Here is a 26,094-nt window from a genome sequence, read left to right as displayed (position 1 = left end):
GTCAGAGAGGACAATGTGGTGGTCATAAATTAGGTGAAACGGGGGTGAAATTTGCCTTGTGCCATAATTTGAAGCAAACAGTTCTAACTCTGTCATGCCTTACGTCTTTGAATGCATGTTTAAGGCCTCATGAAACTCTAATCCTGGGTGCAGCAAACCTGTCTAGCTCCCACCCTCTTCCCATGTAATGTCTTCCAGTATCTCATAGTCGCGGGACATCCCTTTTCAAAGACAGCCACTGCATTTGACTCTTGGCAATAAATAATCGGAGAAGGAGACCTAGCTGGAGACCTATTCCACCCTTACTGGCCTTTTCCTATTTCTTGATCTTGATCAGTTTTTAACCTTCTTTGTGGCTCTCCTCCACATTCTCTCCAGTTTAGCAGTATCTCTCTTGCACTAGGGGAAAGAGGGCAACACAGTTTGGACATTGTATTCCAGATGAAGCTTCACAGGTCAAGTAGCCACTTCCCATGACCTATGATTATGATCTTTATTATGATATTTTCTTTTCTCATTTTTTTTCTTCCAATTTTCATATCTCCAAGAAAGACTTGTGTCATTCCTTATCTGAGCTGTGTATGTCCATGCCTTCCCTTCTATCTGGCTTGTGAGTATCTTGCAGTCTATGAAGTGCATGGCTCCTTTGACTTGAAACCAAGAAAGATTTAGGAGCCCACCTTTTGATCAATATTAATTCATATTAATCTGAATATGAAGGTTACTCCCTTCCTTCTCTTTTTGAATGCATTTTCTTAAAGATTAATTTAAGGCAAAAGCTGGTATCTTAACTAAATTTCTACTCAAAAAACACTTGTTTGATGGAGGACATAAGGATTCAATCTCATCTTCAAATCCAACTCTTAATTTGTCAGTAGTGTTTTCATGACTTATTGTGACTAAATGACACACACAGGGTAATGAACTCTGCCATGAAGCTTATTGACTTAGACTTTTATCTCAAATCATATGTACTTAAGTGGGTGGCTCAATGGACCCCAGGTGTTCAAATATGACTTAGCCAGTGGTATTATTCCATATAAAACAAAAATCATTTTCATCAGCCAGCGGCTTCGTTAAATCTGGACTCTTCAATCCTTTTATTTTTGTCAAAATGCCTCAAATATTGATCTTTAGAACCCAAACAGCACTGGGAGATGAACTGGCCAAGCACAGTTAAGTTTAAAATCTCTGAGATCTACCAAAGATGCACTGGAATAAATTGTCTAGGAAGACTGTGTGGAGTTTTCATCCTTATCAGGGTTAGGTAAGTTAAACAAATTAGATAGAATGAATCATCAATCTGATTCCAGAACTAGAATCACTCTTGTTCTATTTTTTGTAAGGAAATGAGCAATTACTATTTCCTATGTTTTATCAATGGAAAATATTGGAAGGGGATCTTTCAGTAAATATGAACACTGGAGGCATGATGCCAGCAACACCATTCAAATCACTGAGTTATTTTTTTTTTATCAAGTCTGAACTTCAGGTTGGAGATAATAAACAGTAAAGGATTTTTATAAAATCTATTTTAATTCCTCCAAGACTTTGGGAACTTTATTATAGTCAGAGGGAGAAAGGAATTTGCAGAGGTGATTCATGCGAGCTATGTGAAATCCTTGCTAGGATTTACTCTCCAGGATTCCACAAGATTCTTTGTTGCCCAGAACAAGAGCATCTGATGTAGGATGTAAGGTCTAGGGGGTTTTTTAGTGACCATAAAAGGTAAAATATGAATATCTCAGACGTAACCAAACCATTTCATTACGGAAGACTGGGCCGAAATCTTTTTCACTATTCTATTTTTAGACTTAGATAAAAAAAAGAAAAAAATAAAAAAAAAAAGAAGAAAAAAAAAAGAAGCTCAGACAGCCAGAACAAGTAAGAAATTTATCAAAAAGTATATGTCTTAGAGAGGCATGTCAGGCATATCTTCAATGTTCAAAACAAGTTTAAATGGTAGTGACATTCTCACTATATCCATATTAGTCCATCAGCATCGAGAAAATTGTGTTATCACTTAAGTTGCCTTCTGGTATTTGTAGTTAAAAATCCAAACAATTTATATACAATTATATTAAATACTTCACCTTATGCATCCAAACTTTTTTGCTCTTCTTAGTCTTCTAGTGAACTCCAAAGCTCACAAGACTGACCTTTTCTTTTTAAATGATTATTCAACAGTGTCATCAGAGAGAAAAATAGCACATTTTAATGATCTTTTCTTGTTTCCATGTCGATATCCATAGCTATGAAGGCTAAGGGAATTTTCTAACAAGACGCAGGAAATGGATGTCAAAGTAAGAACAGTATTCTCATTCTATTAGTACTGCTTTAGTTACACAAGCACCTGAGGCTTCACTATACTTCATAGTCTTGGTAAAGAATTTACCTTCAAGCTAAAATTTCTAGGAATTTTAAAACATATAAATTGTCCATTCCCCACTCTCACTCAAGAAGGAGTCCTTTCCAGTTCTCCTTTTCAGAGAAACAGACATTTTAGCATGATAATTAGCTAGTTTACTTAACTGAGAAGCAAATATTCCTGTGATCACTCAGACTAACAGTGAAAGCAAGTAAAAACTAATCCGCACTCTAATGACTGCAGATGGCAATACCATTCTATATCTCATCTCTTCTGAGTTGTAAATTCTCTTACTAATACCTCTATATGTCCATTTCAGACTGGAGTGGGTTTTTTTGTCTTTTTGGTTTTGTTTTTTTTTTCATGTTATTCCACATTTCCCACTGGAATTACTAATTAAAAGTCTCCAGAGAAGACTGGAGTTAATCTGAGAGGGTTTTTTTCTTCCTCTGAGTTTAATAATTATTGCTATATTCATGGCTCTTTATGTAAGTCCCTATGTTTTATTCTTTGCCAGACTAGCAGTGCTGCTATTGTTCCATTCTGGGTGAAATAAGGGCAGAAAGGTATCTTGTTCCTGTCCTGGGAGCTGACAATTCGTCAAGTTGGACTTGAAAGCAGCAACCTGGAGCACAGAAGCTACAGATGCAAAATGGGACAGGTTTCTTGGCTTTCCAGCATGGGGTCAATTACAGCAGCAATTACATCACAGCTTTAGCCAAAATCCTCCTTTTGGCATTGAAGCAAATCACCTGCTGGTGTCCACTAGTTTTCAGCTCCAAAAAATTTAGTATGATTTGGGTAAGGATAGGATGTAAACTCAAAACAGCATGAAAAATATTACACCTGAATTCTATGACAGGTCAAAGCACTATCTGCTCTGATCTGCTCAACAGGTCTCACCATCATCTTTCAGTGCAAACTGAAAGTGTGGTTAAAATGCTTTATTCCCAGTTTCCACAAGTGAACCTAATTCTCCAAAGGGAAAGGGGTTTGTTAGAGGAAACATGTGCCATGAGCAGAATACAGCCAGCCAGATGGCACTCGACTCTAGGTCAAGGAAAGGCTGAATTTCCAGCTCTCCAAAGTGATAGTTGGAAAAGGCTGAGCTTTACAAGATGTACTCCCTCTACTAATTCTCTGGGCAGTGGGGCAAATATATGTTTTGTGGCAGCACAGAGGTCTCAGCCCAAATACTCTTTGTACTCTGAGGTAGATTAAAGGGATTAGACAATAGAAGGATTGAGACTGAAATTGTTCCTGGCCACCGTAACCCCTGAGAAGAAAAGAAAAGAAAAGAAAAGGTCTATATATCATTGCACCATACTCCATAGTTGTTTAAGGACAAAAAACAGTCTTCTGATTGACCAATGAACTCAACAAAAACCTGACGTAAAGACTACTGAGGGGCAAGAACATCAAATGTTCTTAATATTTGGCTCATCTCTTTTCACCTGAGGATTACCAAGAGATATGAACCCTTATGTGTGGTTGACCAAGAACAAACTCAGATAAAGTTAAGTAGAAATGTTAGTCCTTGAACTTTGAAGGAACCTTAGCTGCTCAACTGGTTAACGCTCATCAGCATCTGCTCATTCAAGTCTGCCAGGGACTTCTGGCTGAGTCCTTGCCCCTTTCCATGTGCTGACACTGGTGCTTGTGTGGCTATGTATTGATGAGTTCTAGGAAGAGAAAATTAAGCTTTTTTGTTTCTTTTTTCAACTTTATTAGCTTCATGTGGAAGTGCATTTTTGTAGCACAGTCAGCCAACCTGTCTGTGCCCAACTAACTAACCTGCTTCCACCAAAAGCAAATGCCTCCCATCCTCTGTCCTTCTGCCCCCGTTCTCAGCTGTGCAGCCCCATACCTCTCTCAGTCCCGGCACTGGTTGCTGGGAGCTCACTAACTCATTAGAAAACTAAATCAGTGTAATAATAGTAATAACAACAACAACAATAAACTAGCTTTCTGATTGCCTAGCGAGCTGAACTGGCTCATAAAGGTTTGGAGAGGTTAGGCAAATGCCAAACTCAGGTCAAGGACAGGATCATACCAGCAGCAGCTAGAGGACACAAATGAATGCTCTCTTTCAATATTCTAAAATATTTTGATTTAATTCTGAGTCTTTTCACTGATATGATTCTCAGATTCACTTTCTCTTCACTCTAATGGTTAGAACCATTATGACTATGGAAGGAAAAAAAGTGAATGAAACAAAACTCATTTGTCTGAGGCCAGACATTGATTAACTGTTTTAATGAAGTCAAAACTGTCTAACTGACCAGAGAGCCAAACTCAGTGAAGAAGACTAGGGTTTGAGTTAAAGCCACCCCAGACCACCAGAGAGGAAAGGCACAGCTATGAGCCAAGGTATGGCCTGTGTCCACCCCCGGCACCTGCAGGGACTTGTGTACTAAAGTACTTTTGTTATGATTTAGAAAACTACCTTGCAAAGTTACTCCAAAGAGGAATTCAAAACTGGTACCTCATGTAGCCTTTTGACCCTCCACACTCTGAGAAGAAGGACTCAGTCCATCAACTATCTAAGCCTCCTAAGTGATATGCACCTGCCACTTAAGCAGCAACACACACACCAGCTTTCTGTCATCTGGGAGGAATTACCCAAGAACAGGACAGCTCTGTGACCTCTCCTTGTCACGATCCAGCTATGCCTAAATAATGCTTTGCAATCAAACACCTTCTTTATAGCAAGCAGAAATGGATCATCAAGTAAGATTAAAAGCCTGGTCAAAGAAAAGTGACTTTTCTTCATCTCAGCCAAGGTTTCGGCAGCTCTTAAACCCTAATTGCTGGACCTTCACACTCTAATTCCTAGACTGCAGCATGATGTGCGCTCTTTATTTATCGATCTTCTCCTTCTCAGTCTTCCCCAGAAAATACAACCGTTCTTTTTTTTTATGAAGTAGTAACATTTGGCAACACTGCGGGTGCATTCTGTCCAGTAACTCTGTTACAGCAGGCAGAAACTAAATGGGTGATTAGGGATGCACAAATCTCGAGAGACTCAGAAGTTTATTTCTGACAGGCACCCAGGAGTGCTTTTGTTTACGCAGCATCCAAACACACTAGTCAAGCCTCCCATGTACTCAGCTGTTACGCTAGCGCATCCTGTTTGAAGACAATAGGCCAAATGCGTCAATGAGAAAGCAGGAGCGGCTTCCCTTTGCTTGCCTCAAAGTCCTTAGGCACCAGGAGTGTGAAGCTGGAGCGGCTTTGTTTGGGTAGACTCACATTTCTCAGGACTCAGCAATTAAATTAAGACATCTCAGGATCGTTGTACTGTGACACGAGACAAGTTAGACTACATTTGGTTTTATGTTTGTATCCAGTGATTTGGATGGTAACACACAGCAATACATGAGCAAGGTAAGCAAGAAACAGAAAAGCTAACAGACACAAAAGCTTCCCTCTGAAAAATGGTTTCCAAAGAGCTGTTTTTTTGTTGTTTTGTTTTGTTTTGTTTTTCCAGAAAGAGCAGTACTGACTAAAAAAGATATCCCCCCCTCCCTCCATCTTGGCTCTCTTATACCCAGGGATCAGCATTGTTTTTATACAAAAAGAACAAAAAGATAAGACACTTTGCTATCACAAGGATGACTGAGCTATCTAAGCTAAAAAAGGGAAAATGTATCATCCTCCTTCCTTTTTTTTTTTTTTTTTTTTTTTTTTTTTTTTTTCCCTTTTTTGCATAGCAGAAGGAAATTTGGTTGTATTAGCCAGTGCTGCAGGAGTACAAACACACCACAGCGGATGTGGAAACACAAGAATAGCTGCAGGATCAGCAGGGTGCAATCATGTTTGCATGGCAAAGTATCTAAAAAGCAAGCCCTGCTAAATGCCTTGCAAACATGGCTAATTTGTGTCCGGAGCTGAGCTGGTACATTCACATGATGATGTAGCCTGTGGATTACGCAGGACGGGTCAGGGACAGTGTGAGGCTGGCTGTACCTCAGGCCGCTGCAAGGCAGAGATGCTCTGAGTTGTTTCATCTTCTTTTGTTCCCAGAACTAATTCTGAAAAGAGGGTGCACTGGGCTCTGGCTGGGGGCTTTGTTCAATCTTTCCTAGCTTTGCATGTCAGCAGCTTGTAAAACTGCTACTTCTACTTCTTTTCGATTAAAGTAGAGTTAATATAAAACAGATTTTGTGTCTGGTTTTAAGTCTTAGGTTAAAAAAAAAAAATAAAGAAAGATCCAGCAGACAAAAACAAGAAAAAAATTAAAATTTACATAAGCAATATTTTCAGAGATTAAAAAATAGAAGTTCATTATGAACCTTGGGCAAAGATTTGAGTGGTTTCTTATTTGATCAGAACCTGTTTGTTTATCCCTAACTTTAACCATATGGGAACAGTTTTATGGAGCAGGCTCATAAAATGAAAATGACAGAGCACACAGCTCAATCTGAGTCTGCTTGGGCTGTAAATATCTTGTTATCACCGGCTATGATGCTCTAAACCTTAACTCGTGGATTAGCATAGACACTGCTGTGCTCTTGCAGACTATAAAGGCAGTTCAGCCTGAAGATCCAGAAATGGAGACTGCTAAAAGCCCCCCTTGATACAGAAAATGTCAGGCTTTCTACAATAAAGGGTAATGCAGCAGAGGGGCAGCACCTTGAATTTCAAAAAGCATCCTACAAGTGTCACGTATGACTTCAGAGGAATTTAAATCCTCAAGTCCAAAATTATTATCCCAATAACCCTGCTAACTTGTCACTCTAAATAGACTCCTAAGCCCCACAGGTGTTTCGTTTTTAGACTTTGGTGTTTCCCATGCCCTATATTTCTTATTCTGTATGTGCATCTCTCTCTCTTTAGGAGACTGGAGAGACTCTTAAGCCCATCCACGAGGAAATTCTGAGATCCAGGGTTCATACCTATGTGATCTGACAGAATTTCCAGATTTCTTGCATAATAGTAAACCTGCAATCTCGATGACTTGGAATCAGATTCTTGGAGCTTTCTGGTTTCTGCTTATGTTGTTAATATGCAGATCCTCTGGTAGGAGGCTCTGTTGCTGGCTCTGTTGTAGTCTTTATGGTGGTATTATTGGTGTAGAATGACAATTTTTGCTAAGCAAATGAAAGATCTAGATCTACTTAATTAAAAAAAAAAAAAAAAAAAGTATTCAAATTTCCAGGCTCCTAAAAATTATGTAGGAGAGAGAGAGAGTGGGAGAGAGAGAGAGAGAGAGAGAAAGGGAGGGAGAAAGGGAGAGAGAAAGAGAAGGAAGGTCAGAAGGAGGAAGGAAGGAAGGAAGGCAAGAAAGAAGGAAGAAGAGGAAAAAGAAAGGGAAAGGGAAGTAAAGTTCCCATGAAATGGGCATAATTTATAATAACCAAATTGGACGAGGCGCAAGGGAGGAAGCACAGTCCCAGACAGTATCACTTGCCTCAGCAGTAAAACAGATGACTACTAAGTGAAGCTAATCCTGTTTCTTAAATAAATTTGTAATTCAAATTTTCTACTTTCTCTTACTGACCATTTACACAGCATGTGATCACAGAGACGTTGGGGCACAAAGCTCTTCAGGGTTCTTGCATTGCATTAGCTTTAAGAGAGAAAGAATTTTAATCAAAGCATCTATTTCTGGCAGAAGAGAAAAAAAAAATAAAACAAAATCTCCCTCAACTCTGTTCTCTGGAGGGTTAGAAACGCTTCTCACCCAGCTCCCAAGGACACGTATTAGCCAATGCAGTGGTGCCATATCAGCTTCAGCAGGTCATCTTCAAGAAACTCCCTGAGTTTGTGAGCCTCAAAATATTTATTCCTCTGACCCAGACAGCTTCCAAGGGCTTTGCACCGTGAGAGTGCTAAGAAGAGTTAAATTTTGGCCCTAATTGATGTTATACCTGCTTCCATCAGTGCCTAGTTACACATCAGATTGATTGTAAAGCTTTATTGTTTTGTGAGTCTCTGCTTGGTCTGTTACCAAGTCACATTAACAATCTGTTAATGGTTTTCATTATTCCCAAAGCATCCACAATAGGTGTCTACGACCTGGAAACATTCCTTAGAGGAGAGAAGAATAATGGCGATAATCGTGTGGATCTGTTCCTCAAGTGACATTTCTGATGTACTGGGACAGGCAGCTTTCCGCACACCGGGTTTCTGCTCCCTGAGCAGTGACTATGCCCTAAACAAAGGCACGTCGAGAAAATGTAAAAGCACCCAGTGACAACACAGGGCAGAGAGATTCAATTCACTCTCCTCAGCGCTTAGCTTCAAAAAAGGAAGGGATAAAAATTAAGGAAAATGTAAGCCTATCAGGAACCGCTTCCTAAAAGTAAACCCTTATCCATCTCTAATGGCAGTGGTGGAAGTAAATGGGCTTACTAAACGGAGTAAATGGAGCTAGTCACTGCAGAATCTATGAGGAAAGGACCTGTGTTAACAACTTGATGAGACTTTGTACATATTGCCCAATTTACCCTTTCATAGAAATAAGGGTGGTGCTAAATAATGATTAAGATATTAACCAGCAACAAGGAAACAAGAGTCTTATTCCCTGCTTCACCACTCAGCTGTGAGGCGACATTGGTCCAATAACCTCACTTCTCCATTCTTCTGCTTTTCTGCTTGTCTTTTATTTTATTAAAAAATAAGTTCTTATACCATTGGCTGCTGCTTCCGATGCAATTAGACAGGAGTAAGGAGTATTAGGGGACATATCAACCTTCACCAGTTTAAAAAATAACACAAAACAATACCGCCGTGATCAGGAAACTCCAGAGAATCCATTTTCTCATTATAATGAAAAACTATGAGTTTGAGTTTAACCTCAAGCTGTGAAATGTCATGGAAGAGGATACATTTACTGTAAGCTGGACTTTACTACTGCTGGAGGGGAGCATATTTAAAGAATAAACCAGAAATATTTGACATTTACTTTACTTATATTAAGCATTCATACTAAAAAGTGTTATATTATTTGTGGTGTATTAGATCAGTGTAGTCACCTGGTAGCACCTAAGGGGACTTGCTACAAATGAACCAGGCATGTCATAGAAAATCTAACCTTACAGTGATATGAACTGCTAACACCAAACGATTTGGATAATTCAAAAAAGCTTCAGTTCAGAAGTTTGGGAATTTTCCCCAGTCAGAAAGTTCTCACACACTGTATCTACACATCCATTCAGTGTCCTGTGCTATATATCCCTCCTTCTGTCTCCCGGGAAGTCACCTGTGTTGCCTCCTGAAAAGAATGAAGTTCACAATATGTTTTAAAGGATTGGGTCAGACTTCCTCACAGTTTTAGAAATGTTTCTTTTGAAGATGGCTTTATCATACTTTGACTCCTGCAGGGTGTCTTTCATGTGTCAGCCAGAAATTAAGACAGTTTAGCCTTCAGTGAGATATTTTCTGTCATCTTTCACAAACTATTTTGATGACCTGGCCAAGCCAGATACAAATTAACATAAGAACTAGGGCCCAAAGCCAAGGCGAAACTAGAAACCATGCATTTGTCTTTAAAAATATGGCTCTACATTTCTAAAATAGATTACAAATGTAATTTAGAATATGAAATCCCAGTCTGTAAGCCTGACACTTCAAATCCTGATTGTAGTTGTTCCCATACTGACCGAAGTGGGTTGCTTGGGCTTCATGTCTAAGCACTATTGGCATCCAAAAAGTATGTGCCTATCTCATGTGAAAGTCTCTATTCTGTTTTTTTTTTTTTTCTCTCTCCTGAATATCGTGCTAAAGGACCTTTTTTTTTCTCATGTAATTCATCAAATACCCCACTGCCTAATTGAATATCATGGATCCCATGATAAGAGTAGAGGACTGAAAAATAATTGGCTGTTGCAATGTTCAGCTTTGAAGTTTCTAAATCCAATTTTGCATTTACACTTAAGAACTGCACTGGACTGGTTTACTCACAGCAGGAATTTTTCTTTTAAAAGACCTATTTATTCAAATTTTAATGATTTTTAAGCAGATTTGGAGAGGCTCAGGTTTTGTCAGTAAATATGTGCCAGTCACTTGAACTAGTCTGATTGAATAGACCAGACCTAAAGCTTATGTATCCCTAGATGCAGAGCATATATGATTGCATATTTATGGACCTGGTTACTCATATTCTTGCATCTGGTAACTTATATTAGAGTAAGAGAACATGAAATACCATTAAATAACGATGGTACTAGTGTAAAAGGCAATACAAAGCAGTGATGAACAAAGAATCAAGCACATATGTTTTACAATTATTCTTAGTTTTATTCCTGATAATAATTTCTTCAATAGCCTTGTAACTCTTAGCACACGGAAGAAGGATTTTTTTAAAGAAAGTCTCCAAAAAGATTAACATGTTTAATTCGTGAAACAGTAGTGAAAGTATCAATTTATAATGAGGTTCAGTATTGTTCTGGGTATGCCAGGATAAATTTCCCTAAATCTTTGATTTTTTAGGGGGCTACCTAGAGGTAAGTAGGAAATAAAACACTTGCTGAACAAGCAAATGGGTTTCTTCTTGTAAATGATGAGAGGATAGCTCTGGATCTTCTTCTTCCTTTTTTTTTTTTTTTTTTTTTTCTTTTCATAAAGCATTTAAATGATGCTGTATATATTTATTTCACTGCTGTTATGAAAAAAAAGCAGAAAATGAAGAAATCTTGCTACATAAAAGAAGGAAACAAAATATAATCTTTTACTTTGAATTTGTTTGGCAGTAGCTTATAAAATCTCTGGGTTATGTGAAGCTTTTAATCCATCACCCAGCACCAAAGCTTCTCATCGAAAACACATTTTATTGAATTGCATTTAAATTATTTAGCCATTTTTATAGGCATAAGGTGATCAAATACATAATGTATTTTGATGCTCCCCAAAATGTCCCTGATGTGTGCTGGCTTTTGCTAATTAAATTCAGACCACTCCTAAAGGGGGAGGAAAAAAAAAAAAGATCTTGTTCCTTTTCTTTTTTTATTATGCTTCATTTTTTGTTTATCTCTCTTCCTTGATCTTTCTTCCTTTCTTTTTTCTCTTTTCTTTCTTCCTTTCTTTCAAAAAATAAAGGTCAGCTGTTAATTAGCAGTTTTCTGAAAGTATCCATTAATATTACATAAATTACTGCCTCAAAATCCAATTAGAATCTTGGGCCATATTGAAACTAAATAGATCATTTAATTTTCAGGGCACAATATGAAATGAGGTCTAGGGAAGAAATCAATACTGGTTCAGTAAGGAACTATCAAAAACTGTGTGTATGTACATACTCACATGATATATCCATGTATATATCATGGAAATATCAGATAGCTGGGTTTTTAAACGTGCATGAAGATTAACTTTAAAACAATGGAAAAATACTCATCTCTTCACTTACCTGCCTTTTTTATTCTGAGTTTTTGCATGCCTTCTACTCTTTTTTCTCGCTCTCCATTTTTTTTTTCTCTCCCAACTATGTTAATATCTTATTCCACTTTCATGGAGATGAATATCAGAAAATTTTGTTTAAAAGGAGAATATGACCAGAAAAGCAGTTTTGAAGAGGAAAACTATGAATCCTGATTTTACAGGTAGAAAAATTTTCTGAGTATTATGTTTATTTTATCTCTTACTTATTTATTCTTAGTGGAGGTTGTGTAATTTAACTATGAATAGCTAAATTATACACTTAATGAATAGACCTGGTTTCTATTTAGCTGAGGACTGTGATTCATTTTTCTTTGAACAGTGCCAATATGTTGTTTCTTGAATATCTGTGAAAAGATGGAGTTGTTTAGTGTGCCTTTATGACTCACAAGCTTTACACGATTTTTGGAGAGCTACTGTGAGAACTTCCTTTTAGCAAGAAATGCCCTCCTCCATACCGTAATGAACAATAATTGATCAACGTGACATGGAAATGATATAGTGTTTTTGTTATTATTACTTTCTCCTGCGAGAGGATAAAAGGACTTCAAGTACTTCTACAAAGACCAATAGGTAAATGGATGGAAGCAACAGCTGGTAGATTAGATGAGTAACTCCAGAGCAGTTTCTAAGCAACAAAATTAGATGGTAGGTGGTATCACCTCCATTTAAACAGTAAAAAAGAAATTGGAGAAGTGGTTCAGAAGGACTAAAATAACCAATTGCATTAACAGGCTTCACAGATAGTGACAGACAAGCAGGGAGATGGAAAGGGGGGGTCATAAGGACCAATGCAAAAAGTTGTTGAAGAGCTCTTCATAAAGAAATTTCCAGTATTCCTAGAGACAAAGTGTGGAGTCTGTGGAGGAGATCTCTGAAGATTTACCCAGTCAAATGAAAATAAATAGGTTTAGAACATTCCTTTGGATGACTGTCTCAACCCCAAACAAATCTAATCTAAAATACCGATCAGAATAATTATGAAATATAAACGTTGATAGAAGACTTGTAAGGCTAAAATATTAAAATTCATAGAACTGAAACATTTATAAAGGATTGAGTTAGCAAAAAGAAATAAGCAGTGACAATCTCTGTCAAAAATGGTGCTATCTGTTCCTCAGTAAATTATGATTCAGAAGAAAAATGATCAGATGAAGAAAAAGTAGTATGAGAAGATTTTAGAAATAAATTTGTAGTTTGGTAAAATGTGCATGACACTGGTTAGGATGGCATTTTTGTAGAAGTTTTGTGGGTTTTCACTGGGGAATGGGAATGGAGAAGAAGGAAAATCTGTGAAGCTCTGATAGGTCCTGTCATACTAAAGGTTAGCAAATTGTCAGAGAAGCTAGCTAGATTAGTCAAGAAGCAGTGTGCTAAGGGAACTGCGAAGGACAAGGGACGCAGAAATTCTTTTCCATGTAGCACATGATCAAAATAGGAGGAGGACAGATAGTCTTATTAACCCTTTTGCCTTCTTTAGCTACCTCATAGAGAGTTTAAGGAAGATGGAGGCAAAGTCTTCCCAGAGGTCTCTACAGGGTTAAGAAGAGAGGCAAGGTTTCAGTGGACACAAGTTAGAATATCAAAATTCTAATCAGAAATTGGGAAAAACAGTTTCACTATGAAGACAATTAAACATAGGAACAAGTTGCCTGGGGAGGCTGTGGAATCTCCATCTTTGGAGATATTCAGAACTTGACAAGGCCCTAAACAATCTGATTTAGATGGGCATACTTTGAGCAGAGTACAGGGGAGCTTGGACCAATCTATACTGTTCTAAGATTTTTCATTCTCTAATCAGTATAACATAGGTCACAGCAGTGGTAGGATCTTGCGTACAAATCACAAGGACCTGAAATTTTTCACTTAGGAGAATAATTTTGACCTAGTTCTGGTTGATGAAACCTGAAGGCAAGACTGCAAGATTGTAATTTTAAGCTAGTGTTTATAGCCTGTTTAGCAAAGACAGAGCTGGCAAGAAGGGATAAAGCATAGCAGCTTATATAGAAAATTGTATTTGTTTCTGAGTCATCAACATTTCAGAAGTAAATTATCTTGCATCGTTATGGGTGATGTTAGTCATAGAATCTCATAGGCTGGAAAGGACCTCCAGAGTTCATCTACTCCAGTCTCCCACTCTAACAGATGTTCTAACAGATAAAGCAAAAAAAAAAAAAAAAAAAAAAAAAAAAAAAAAAAAAGTGGTAGCTAGTATCTGTTCCTGACCATGTGAAGATTAGAAATTATATCAATTACTTAATAGATGGATATGGGCCATTCTCACTAATAACATAGAAAAGGCTGAAATATTCAGTACCTGTTTCCCTTCTGCATTTGGGAAAAAGGTGAAAGATTAAGTCATATCATGTTGTGATAATAAGCTCTCTATTCCAAAAATGGCTAAGAAACACGATAAACTACTGCTAGTAAATTAGATATATTTAAGTTGACATACCTGATAATTTACATCACAGATTTTTAGAACTGGCTGAGAGCATCTGTGGGCTCTCAGCGGTGATTTTCACAAAATTTTGGAACGTTGAAGAAACTTCAGAGAGCTGGAAGGAAAAGTACTGATATTTTTAGAAGTGTAAACAGAAAATCTAATTTATTCTATATATTTAGGAAGGATTCACTCTTACTGACTTTATAGAAAGTAGATCAATCTAAACAATGTGACATCTTCACCTGAGAGGAGTATATGTTAATAAATACAGCACTGATGGTACAATGCTCTCTCAGGTCCATGGGACAGACATTTGTTTTTGTGTTATATAATATTTGATTAAGGAATTAAAACTATAATGAACCAATGCATTTACTAAATTTAAAAGAACCAACTGATGCAGGTCACTGTTGTATTTATTGTCTGATCCTACGTGATTTATAGTATTTATCATGAGCTATGTTTGTAGTCAGCCTAGGTGGTTTATGTTTCTTATGAGTGACACAGTTGAAGTTTTAATTGAAAGTAATGACAACACAAAGATCAGTACTATGGATCTGCAGAGTAAAAATAAACATACCCATTTTAATATATGGTCAGAGGTAAAATTTTACACCCAAGGATGCAGAAAGTAGGCCATACTTCCCGGTTTTGGAAGCAAACATCTCCAAAAACAATTTGAAGGTCGTAGTGGCTAATCATCCAAGAATAAATCGCAATACAATTGTCAGGACCAGAAGTAACGAGAAGAACGAGTTTAAGACCTCGTCCATACAAGCAGGGAGATCTTGAGAAGGAGGAGAGAGGTTAGATGATTTTCCCATTTGCGGATGCGTAGGGATAAGGGCTTGAAGAAGACCGAAGGAGCCATGCCACCTAAAAGGTTTCCCCTTGCAGACGGGGTCTTTGTTCTGGGTTATGTCGTGCCTCATTCCTTTGTTCTGCAGCCTCGCGGGGTGGCATATGGCCCTGCATGTTTTATATCAGACATAGTCTATTTAATCTTTTCAGTAACAATTAAGTTTCTATCTTAGCTGGTTCACAGATTATTATATCAGAACTATTAAACTAGTGGGTTGTTTTTCTTCCCCCTCAGTTTAGCTATTTTTTTGTTGTTGTTGTTTAAAACAAACACTTGTCTCTGTGGTGCAGCACATACCAATATAGAACAGAATTACAATGTACTTCCAGCCAAAATCAGTTTATTGTCTATTTCAGTAGTTTTCTTATGGTAGCAATTATTCTCTGTAAGCCTGCAAGCAAGCAGCAGAAATCTGAAATCATCAAAGAGTTTTTATCTGCAGCAATTTCAAAAATGGCAGGTAGCTGATAGTTTAAACTTTAGTTCTCTGCAGTAGAGCAGTGTGTGAACTGGTGAATGCCATCTGCCTTCTCCAACTAGTTTTAGATGTTTAGGAATCAGGCTTGTGTTGCCATTGTTCATACGTGCTAGTTAAATCAAGCTGCCATGGCACAGCAACAAATGACTTACCCATAGCAAATAGCAACGGGTGAACCCCAATGCTTTGAGGACTATGACTAGGTTGGAGAGGTACCAAGAAGTATGTTTTCATCTATACCCAGCAGGCCTTTTATGTTGTTCTCACTGGATGTTGCATTAAATCAGATGAGGACGTATGGGAACAATACTTAGTAGTCCCCATTGTTAACATAATGTTTTTAGTATATTCCCGTAAGAAATACAGATTTTGTATGGGTATGTTAGGAAAATCTAGCGGGTATAATGTGGTCCAAAAAAAAAAAAAATCTCCCCAAAGTATCTTCTACTAAATTCCCAGAACAGGCACTTAGACTATTGAATACATAACAGCATGGTGAATTTGAAGGGCTAACATGAAACTTTCTGATTTCCCACTACGATACCAGTGATGACTGATCTACTTCCATGAATGTGAGAAGAAAATCAAATCCCAGTTCTGCAAAAATGAACTGGAAATCTTCCAAAAGGAGAATCTTTGGGGTATTTCCACCTCTGACAAGATAGGGAATCAGTGCTGTCTTCCTTGTTTTTTCTTTTTTTATATATGTTTTTGAAGCATCAAAAATGAACTGTGATACAGAAGAGATGAACCTGTGCTGTGCAGTGTTAAAGAGACTCCTTTGCAATAGGACTTCTCACGTACTCATCTCTATACCACAGGCTTTGATCCATACCTCACTCCCTCCAGCTACTTCGATAGATCAAGGAAAACGCTAGGATTTTTGTCTGTTTTTTTTTTTTTTTTTTTTCTCCCCATTTTGGCCAATAGATGATCTACTAAGATCACCTGGCCATATTCCCTCCTATTTCAGGGATTTCGGACATTTGTAACACTTTGATTTCTCCTGCTATTTCCTCAGACTACACAACTGAATTTTAAGCTATGATCTAAGTTAGATCTTCAAGATAAAACTAGAATATCTGAATGAAAATTAATAGCTTGCAACAATTTTAGAGGAAAAGATTTTTTTTTTTAGTAGTTCCTTCTAAAAGATGATAGAATTCTATGGAATGTCCTTTTTTTTTTTTTTTTTTTTTTTTTTTCCTGAATACAAATGCTTCCTTGATCTCTCATTTTGTAAGAATTTTCAAGTTATTTATGCAGAAATAATTTCCTTTGAATTTGTGTTTTCAAAAGAATGTTTTGTTTAAATTTTAACTGACCTCCAATACTGTTCTTTACATTTAAAACAGCTAATCTATATTGAATTGCTGATCTGAAATAAATAAATAAATAAATGACACAATTTTAATTATAAAATTTAGCACTGCTAATTTAATTATGCTAAAAATGGATTTCCCATGGAAATTTCTAGTTTTGAGTAAACCATTTTTTTAATAAATTATTCTGCACAAAAATTGTCAATGATCTCCAAAAATTGTTCAGCTCACTTAGAACTATAAGATAACGCAAAGATCCCAAAGTGATCTAACAAAATTAGGTGAAGGGAGTAGCAAGTAATTTTTGATAAAACAGGATAATGCAAAATGAAAGGAGCAATTTAAATTTCTCATATATTCTGCTGTGATCTAAATTGGCTGTGATGGGGAAAGGGTAACACCCTGGCTGACTCTGTGAATAGCTCAACAGGAATCTACTCAGTCCCCAGAAAACCCATCTGTAGAAGATACATACAAACAGAATAGAAAGTCTTACCTGGAATGCTGTATTGCATTTTGACTATTAGAGGAGCAAAAATATTGCAGAAATAGAAAGTTTTCAGAAAAGAGGCATTTAAAGAAAGTTTTCTTTCCAAAATAATTTCACTTTTATATTTTCAAGATTATATATATATACATATATCTTTAAATGAATGATGTATAGAAATGAGTAAAGTGCTCTTATTTTGATTTCTTATAATGGAAACATATGGGAATATTCAGTGAAATTCAAAGGCAACTCATTCAAAACTGATTAAAAATATGGAACTCATTTCCACCAGATACAGTTTGATGTAAATGTTTTTATAGGGATAATCTAAATAACTGCAGTTATAATAAAAAGTATCATATATAACTTATCCTGCTTTTGAGCAAAATCCAGATTCTAGCTGTCTGAAATAAGCAAACCTGTCCCTGCATGGACAAAGTTTTAGGATTTCAAAAAAAATGCAAAACTTAATATTTTAATCCTAATTTTACTTCAAAAGCAAAAACAATAGAACAGCGAAGGTCATATATAAGTGTATGGAGAGACAGAAAGACTCAGAAAACAAAATATTCACAAATTGTTACGAGCAATATTTTCATACAACTTCTTTGGAACTTTTATTTCTTCATTTTGCAAGAGCGAGAAGGGATATTGGGCTACAAATACTACATGCTATCAAGACAGGAAGAGGTTACCAGCAAATAGAACAATAAAATAAAACAAAACAAAACAAAACAAAACAAAATTCCTTAAACTTTCTTAACTATCATAATATCTGAGTTCACTTCAGTGTTTGGAAAATGTTTTTTGCCCAATGGCTGTTTCCTGCTCTTATCCCCACAGTTTGTACAAATGTGATTCCAGTCTCCTCCAAAAAATATCTGAAACCCAACTCACTTTATGACTCACCCAAAACTTCCCTCATTACAATTCTGTTTCCTTTCTTTATACAACACCTTTTATCCTGTGCTGGAGGGTGATGGCTTAAAAGTCGGTGCCTAAGGGTTGAATTACTTAGACTCCCTTGAGCCAACAGTTCAAATTCTGGCAGGGTTGACTCAATTCTGCCTCCTTCAAGAGAAAGAAATTGAATTCCGTGCAGGTCGTTCTGTGAGAGTCTTTCAGGGAAAAGCAAAATTGCAACTAATACCCAGCCTGCTTTCTGGAAGCATTAAGGCTTTCTATCCGAAGGAAGTTTGCCCCAGTGTTTTTCATTAATATCTCCTCCTCTTTCACTTTGGTGCTGCAGGCTTCACCCACGCAGTTCGCTGAGCAATCTCACTCTGTCACCAGTGGCATGGATCTGGTGTGGTTATCCGGAGCAGGACTACGCACTGCCCTGAACTCCAGCCCTGCTACTTCGATTGATTTGCTAAAGTTTTACTAACAATCATCATTTCCTAAAATGTTTTTAATGTTTTGTAGGATTTCTTCGTATGTTTTTCTCAAGGCCCCTAACGATGAGATTAAGTGAATCAGTGAAGATCTTGCCTTTATTAGCAGGAAACAAACAATTTCTTCCATTCCCCCTTGGAAAAAAAGAAAAGAAAAATCTTGAAACCTTGCAGTGCGCACACCTCAAGGGGTCAGCAGCAGAATGATAAATAAGGACAGCCTCAAACCTATCATTTTAAAGTTGTGTGGTTTTCAGCAGCCTTTCATGGCTTGCAAATGCATTGGGCTGGCAGCTCTGTGGAGTGATGACATGGACGCAGCCAGCAGCAGAAGGTAGCCCACAGGTTGTGAAAGGTGTTGGCGTCCCGCAGGAAGAGCAGTACAACGGAGCCAGGCAGCTCGGGGCGCGAGGTCTGTGCTTCAGCTTGCTGCCATTTCCCATTTCTAGACTCCCTTTTCAGTAGTTTGCAGTATCGCCATGCTCAAAAGTTCACACAGGAATTTGCCATGCTGGTAGCCTATGTCTGGCAGTTATTGCGCAGAAAATACCACAATAAGTGGTCATACCATTTCTAAAAACAAGCTTAGGTGGAAATACAGGATTTTACTCACTTGTAAACAATGATTGCATAAAAGTATTTCTTTGAGAAGTATCCTGACCTTTGCTTCTTAGAAAGTTCTGAAATTTTACAAGTGATTTTCTTATCGTTTCTGTGAAAATTTGCCTATTTTTGCTTCATCCTTTGAAACATTTTGTTTTTCAGAATTTAATCAAAAACATGCTAGACCTTGCTAGATGTGTTACCTGATGATTGACCTGAACATAGTGTGCCTATTCCAGAACTTATATTTTAAGGTCTGCAGCTACCTCAGGCCCTGGAGACACTCAATACGTTCTGTCTCGGGGCAACCAAGCTAAAGGTTGGTTTTCTCTGGGATAGCTACCTCCAAAAGTGTCACCAGAAGTAACATTGCAAGATCTGCCTCTTGTGCCTTCAGCTCCTGGCTCCTAGGATGTTGCACAAACAGGATACAGCCTAATGCAAATGCAGAGGAGTGGAGTTCAGGGACAGCTGAGGGAAGAAATGCAAATTGGACTAAAAAAATGAATATAAAGCATAACTGAGAAAGCACAACATATGTATTTAACTTCTGTCATTTATGGTAGATAAACAATGCCTAATGCTCCCTGGGATGGATGGCTGCCCCTATGCTTTTTTCATACAGTCTGCAGCCTAATCCAGGCATAAAGAGTCCAAGTAAACTGTTTTTGGAGGAATTGCCCTGCTGGTGCCTGAAGCTGACTCCCCACCACCAGCCTTCCTGTGCCTCTAGGATCCGCAGTGCATCCCACTGCGTTGTGCACACTTCTAAAAGGCTTGATGTTTTGCTTGGTAAAACCCTCCCACAGGCAAGCAACTTTTACGCTATGACAATACAAGATTACATCCCTAGAACAGACATAGTATTCTATGTTATTAGTTAGTAAATCTGTAGCTGTCAACATTTTCTACTTGTGTGCGTATGTATGCATTTGTCAGTTGTAACATATTGGTGAACACAAGGACTTAAACCCATAGGTCAACATTTTAAAAAGTTGTTTGTCTCTATTGTGAGAATAGTGTGCATACATGACTGCTTTTGGTACTTGTTCAAATGCTTTAAAACCAACAGATGTCCTTTTTTTGTGTGTGTGCATAGGAAATGGAGAAAATAAATAGACTGTTTAATATGATCTGATTCTATTTTAAAATACAATTAAATCAGGGGAAAACATCCAGAATAAACATTTAAAGTGTTTAGTAATAGCATTCAATACCTTTTTTCCCTGGATCACTCAGTGGCTTGTCTCCAGCCTAAGCCAAAGGGAAGCTGCAGACAACTGAAGGCAGTTTCATGGTTCACAATCAATAAGTGTGCAGTTGCATTCCCGGCGTGAGGTGTGCACGTCCCCACACCGCACCAAAAAACTGAAAGCACGGACACTGAAAGGCCAAGGAATATTCCAGTTCTGAGAGATGATTCTCAAAGTCAAGATTCAGGCACATTTGCAGGTCACTGGGCATAGATCTAGCACTCTAATTGTTTCTGCTCGTGGGTAGAAAATTTCAGCTTATACGATTGCTACAGTAGTTTCTCTCACTAGTTTAGAATTTACTTTACCTCTTGAAGGCCATAAGAAGCAAGATATAATCTAGAGTAACAGATCCCCTAACTGAGGCCCATAAAATGTGCACAACTGGCTTCAAAATAATGTTTTAAACTGAGAATCAACACTTTCATTAATGATACCCAGTTTACAAATAATCTATCATTTTTTCCCCTCAAATTTTTAAATATAGAGAATTCAGAAAATGTACTGAAGCACAAGTGAAAGCATTTTATGTGAGGGGAGAGAAAGGAGAGAGTTTAAGGCATCGGGATACCTCAGAAGACTGAAACTTTCTGCAAGCATAGAGCTTCAAGTGAGTAATAGCTTTTTTTCTCATTGTTTTCTCATTCTTTTTGATTTTCACTTGCAATAGCAGGCCAAAAATGACAACTATGCTGCAGTTAGCCTTTGCTTCCTTTCGTGTGTACTAACCCCCAGTGCAAGAATTGTAGGATGAAAGATTAGGAAGGGATTTGAAGAAGTTGTATGCTCAACCTCCCTGTGCTGATAAATCCTTTTCTTATAGACTTTTCTTATAGCTGCTTAGGCCAACCTGAATGCCACTTTACCTCCTTTTTTTCTAAAACCGAGAATTCTTCAGGCTTCCTAATACTGTGGCCAAAAATGGCCATCACTGAAAGGGAAAGGTCCAGTGTTAGGAAGTCCTGTTATGTTGTTTTGTTGCTATTTTCCACAGTGCCATGCCGGAACTAGAGGAAGGAATGTGATAAAATTTTTTTTTTCTACCTTTACAGTTAGTCTCTATAATGTCCTTCCAGCACTATAAGTAAAAAGATAGAGGATAACTTTTTTTCCCAGTATCCTAATGAGAACTGAGAATGTCTGTGTTCCCTCAGCCAGATTTTTAGGCAGCAGCTATTGCAATATGCCTATGAGGAAAAACTCCAAAAGACGGAGTGGAGACTCAAAGAGGGAAAGATACATAGAAAATATCTCATCATCATCCAATTTCAGGCAAACAATTTAAAGATAACTAGCATGTAAGTGATAGGGGTTGTATTTGCTTTTAATTGCAGCCACCTGTTTCCAAAAGATTAAGAATGGGCTCTTGGCTAAAGCTTGGCTAAAACATGATCTAGCTAAAGCTAGATGTCTTGGCTCTGTTCCTGGAACCGCTACAGGCTTCCTGAATGACCTCAGAGCATCTCTTACACTTCTTGAGAATCATTTCCTTCATCTCTATCCACTTAGGTGCCAGCCCTTCACTAATAATGAGAGATTCTGAGATACAGCAAGTATAAAAGTATCTTTCGATAGGATGGCAAAGTGATGGCAGACCTAGTACATCATTCAAGGCATCAGAATCCATTAAGAAGTGTTTTGTTTTGTTTTTTTAATAATAAAAACACAACCTCTGACCTCCTGGCCTAGAGATCACCCTAGATGTTTAAATATGTCATGGTGCTGGAACTGTTTTGTAGCAGCAAATTGAGGCATATGTACGCTAGTACATATTTGTATTCTTCAGAGTATATTTATATATGTACACATATAAATATACATATGAATATGCATATATATATACATACATATACATATATATTCCTGAACAGTAGCTCATCTAGTAAAAACAAAAATGATCAAACCATGACTCAGATCTTTTTTCTGGCATTCCTGGGGGAAAGTCACTTCCTTTCTCTATGCTTCCCTTTCTCTACTCTGCCTTTTCTCTCTGACAACCATCAGTTCTCTGGGCCAGGGTTCCTCTCTTTCTGTGACCTTTTGCATTTTCTTTAGATTTGGACTCATCTCTAGCTTGAGAGACCTGTCAATATGAAGATGTTGTACTGAATAATAGCTGCAGAGACGTTAGGTTCCTCTATCCTTGAAAAGATTAAAAAAATCCTTACAGGTTCCATAGGGGAAGGATGATGGAACGAATCATGATTTTATACGCTTATTTATTCATTCTTTCATTCACTCACAGATATTACTGTCTAGTTTCAGTCTATACCCTGGAGTTCCAACACATGTTCTTAACAGATGTTTTATTATCTGATCTTTGTTATATTCATCCAAACTACCACAACAGTCACCTTTTTTATCTCCTTCTACCCCAAACTAGATAACAAGAATATAAACTCTTCATAATAACAGAGATTGTTGGGTCACTTGGACTCAGACACTCTCTCTAAGGGTAATTATAACTGACTTTTATTTTTACAAAATTTAACAGCACGAGCTTAGTGACTTGAGATGCTAGGTGTTCAGATTTCCAGAGTCACTGACTTGGATTACTCTTTCAGACTGCAGTTATCTCTGGTCTAGCTTTCTGTCCCTGAAAAAGGAGCAATAGAAATAGCTGTAGAACTGTATTTAAACATTTCAAAGTAGACAGTTACCGGATAATCAGTCTGCTACGTAGATCTTACGCAGAGAGCACCCACAGTTTCTCACATACAGCCTGTGCGTCGTCCTCGAGGAAAACCCCCGGATTCAGCGTGGTGGGGGCTGCACACACAGTTTGTCCCTTGGTCTCCTTGTCCCTGATTCAGTCCTCTTTGAACCCTGCTCTGTACTAGCTGAACCTGCGAGTTACCTGAGCACGCCCAGCTCTTACAGGCGGCGGTTTGAAAGCACATCTGTTGATAGATGTTTGTCCAAGTCCCAAAGCGTGAGAGTTAATGTCCAAGATGAATACGTACGGAGCAGTGTGGATGTAGACACTCAGTACTCAGCTTCGCTTTGAATCAGAGTAGTCCTACAAAGGCATCCATTTTTTCACTGCAGTACCCTCATTTATTCACCTAACTTTGAAAATGTTTGCCTAAATGATTTTTTCTGTATTGACATAGCAAGATAATGACTGAAGAAAAACACAGTCCTTTGCTTTATCCATCAAAGTACAGGATCTCTTTCCTGTCTCAAGCTGTCTTTGGCAAGAGCAGACTTATTGCTATTATTAGCAATATTTATATTTCTATAAAATCATTTTCATACACATGAACATTGGATATTACACTTATAGAAATCTAGAAACAATCCTAAACATCAGAATGAGCAACCACAAGATAGTCACATCTAAACGAGATATTATCTTCTTCCTACTACATTTTGGAAATAGCTCTGATCAGGTTGGTTTTTTACCTCTTTTTACAGAAAATTTATAACAGTTTACCTTAAGATGTTACCTTTTACCTTAAGACAAGAGATAGAAATTATTTCTATCTGCATCCTCAAAGTAGAATTCCTGAGAACATCAAAAAGCAAGTAAAAAATCAGGAAATTTCATAAAATTTTAGAACTATTTATGTGTGGAACAGGACTAATACATAATAATGATAAATTTTTAAATTAACTTTTTTTTGGGGGGAGGGCGGCACACATTCTTGCTTTCTATAGAAAGTGTAGAAAATTTTTGAACTTAAAAGTTAAAATACTGAAATAAATTAATTCTAAATTTTCCACAAATGTCTTATGTGAATTATAATATGTCTCCCATTTTCCCAACAAATTGATTTTCCCAGGTCAATTTTATTTGCTACTTGGCTTACACTTTACTTGACCTTATTCTCAAAGTTTCTCAAAATTCTGGGATATCATCCATAGCTCCAAAGGCTCAGACATTCTACTCACCAAAAGAGAGAGACTGCAACAACCTCCATGACAAAACAAGTGCCTGTATTTCTTATAGGAAGATGAATCAAAATTTCAAGCTGCGGTCACTAATTTGGAATAGTCTCATTTACAATTTTTCCATTAGAGACTTTAAATTTGGGACTTGCTGTGTCCTTTTAGAAAGTATGTTCTGCTATATGGTTTGGTTTTAGGCAAGTCTTACTTGATTTTTTTTTTTTTTTTTTATTATTTTTTAACTCAGGCCTGAGAGTGGTGGGCTTCTTTATAGAGAATAATGCAGTCGTGGTGGTGATACAAGCATTGGTGGCTCCTCAGTTCCCATCCTGTGATGAGAAGCGTGTCCTCATTGTCACGTTGCCAGGAAGAGGAGAAGGAAGGGAGACCAGTTTCTTACCACTCTCCCTCCTCATAAATGTGCCTTGTTGTATTACAGCCAGTATGTTAGGATATTATTCGTTGTTATTGGGCTGTTTTTGTTCACAGTTGTTAATTAATTCAGAAAAGGATTTTCCAGAATACTCAGAAGATGAAACCCCAAGTATGAATGGGTAGCTAGATGCCACTAAAGCATCTCTGTTTCAAGGTAAGGTCCCCACTTTGGAAGTCCAATTTTTCCTTGTCATAATGCGGTGTGAAATCAAAGTTGTGTTAACTATCCTTTCATGTTTAGTTTTGTACTTCTTGCTACCCTTTGCAGTCACTATGCTGTAATGTGCCATCATCTTCTCACAATTGCTGATTGTTCTGTATCATGTTACATTATAATAGTGTTTTACGGAGGCATTAATTCCTACCTGGACTGAAGTGGAAATGCACAGATGACAAAAGCCTCTGTCGTTATGCACTCAGGACCATCTCCAGTACAAGCCTGGGTATTTGTACTGCTGTGGAAATTATTAGATGGTGCTTATGTTTTGGAGAATGTTTATTATACAAGACACTTAAGATAGTTCCTCTTTTCAGCCTGTATTTTCGTGAACAATTCCAGTCACCTACATAATCAAAATTTTTCATGTCTTAAGATATGTCCTAGCAGGACTGCACCTCATTCCTCTTCCTCGCAGTGGACATTTGTAATGATACAAATTTCTGGTGCAGAGATAAGGATAGAGCATATTTCACCACATGCTACTAGGTGATAAGAGCAGGGTTCTAATCTCATTGGCCTTGGTTCAAGACAGGAGTAGGTTTATTCAGAACAAAAGTTTCCTGATGTATCCACCATATAATAGAAACTGACACTATAAGCTTTGACCCTACTGAGGACCTCAGCTTCTGTTATTAGGTAGAAGATTCCAGTACTTGCACACAGTGTTCTCAAAGGAAAAGAGCAAATAAAAAACCTTAAAAAATACGAAAATAAATAAATACTGATCATATCCACTGGTTCTTCCTACAAAAAACCACTGATTTAGCATGGCATGATAAAAAAAAAATCCCTTAACATCTCAAGCAAATAGATGCACTTTGCAGAATGCCTTTAAGTTGAATGGATTCTGGCTGTCTTGAATCAAGTGCTGGTGTCCCTCAAATGCTTCTCAGAAACAAAGTGCTTTTCCCTCTGAGATACCTAACCAAGAACGAGAAAAGACCTCTAGAG

This window comes from Rhea pennata, chromosome Z, assembly GCF_028389875.1.
Source record: "Rhea pennata isolate bPtePen1 chromosome Z, bPtePen1.pri, whole genome shotgun sequence".
NCBI classification, from domain to species: Eukaryota; Metazoa; Chordata; class Aves; order Rheiformes; family Rheidae; genus Rhea; species Rhea pennata.
Note: the sequence above shows the minus strand (reverse complement) of the source record.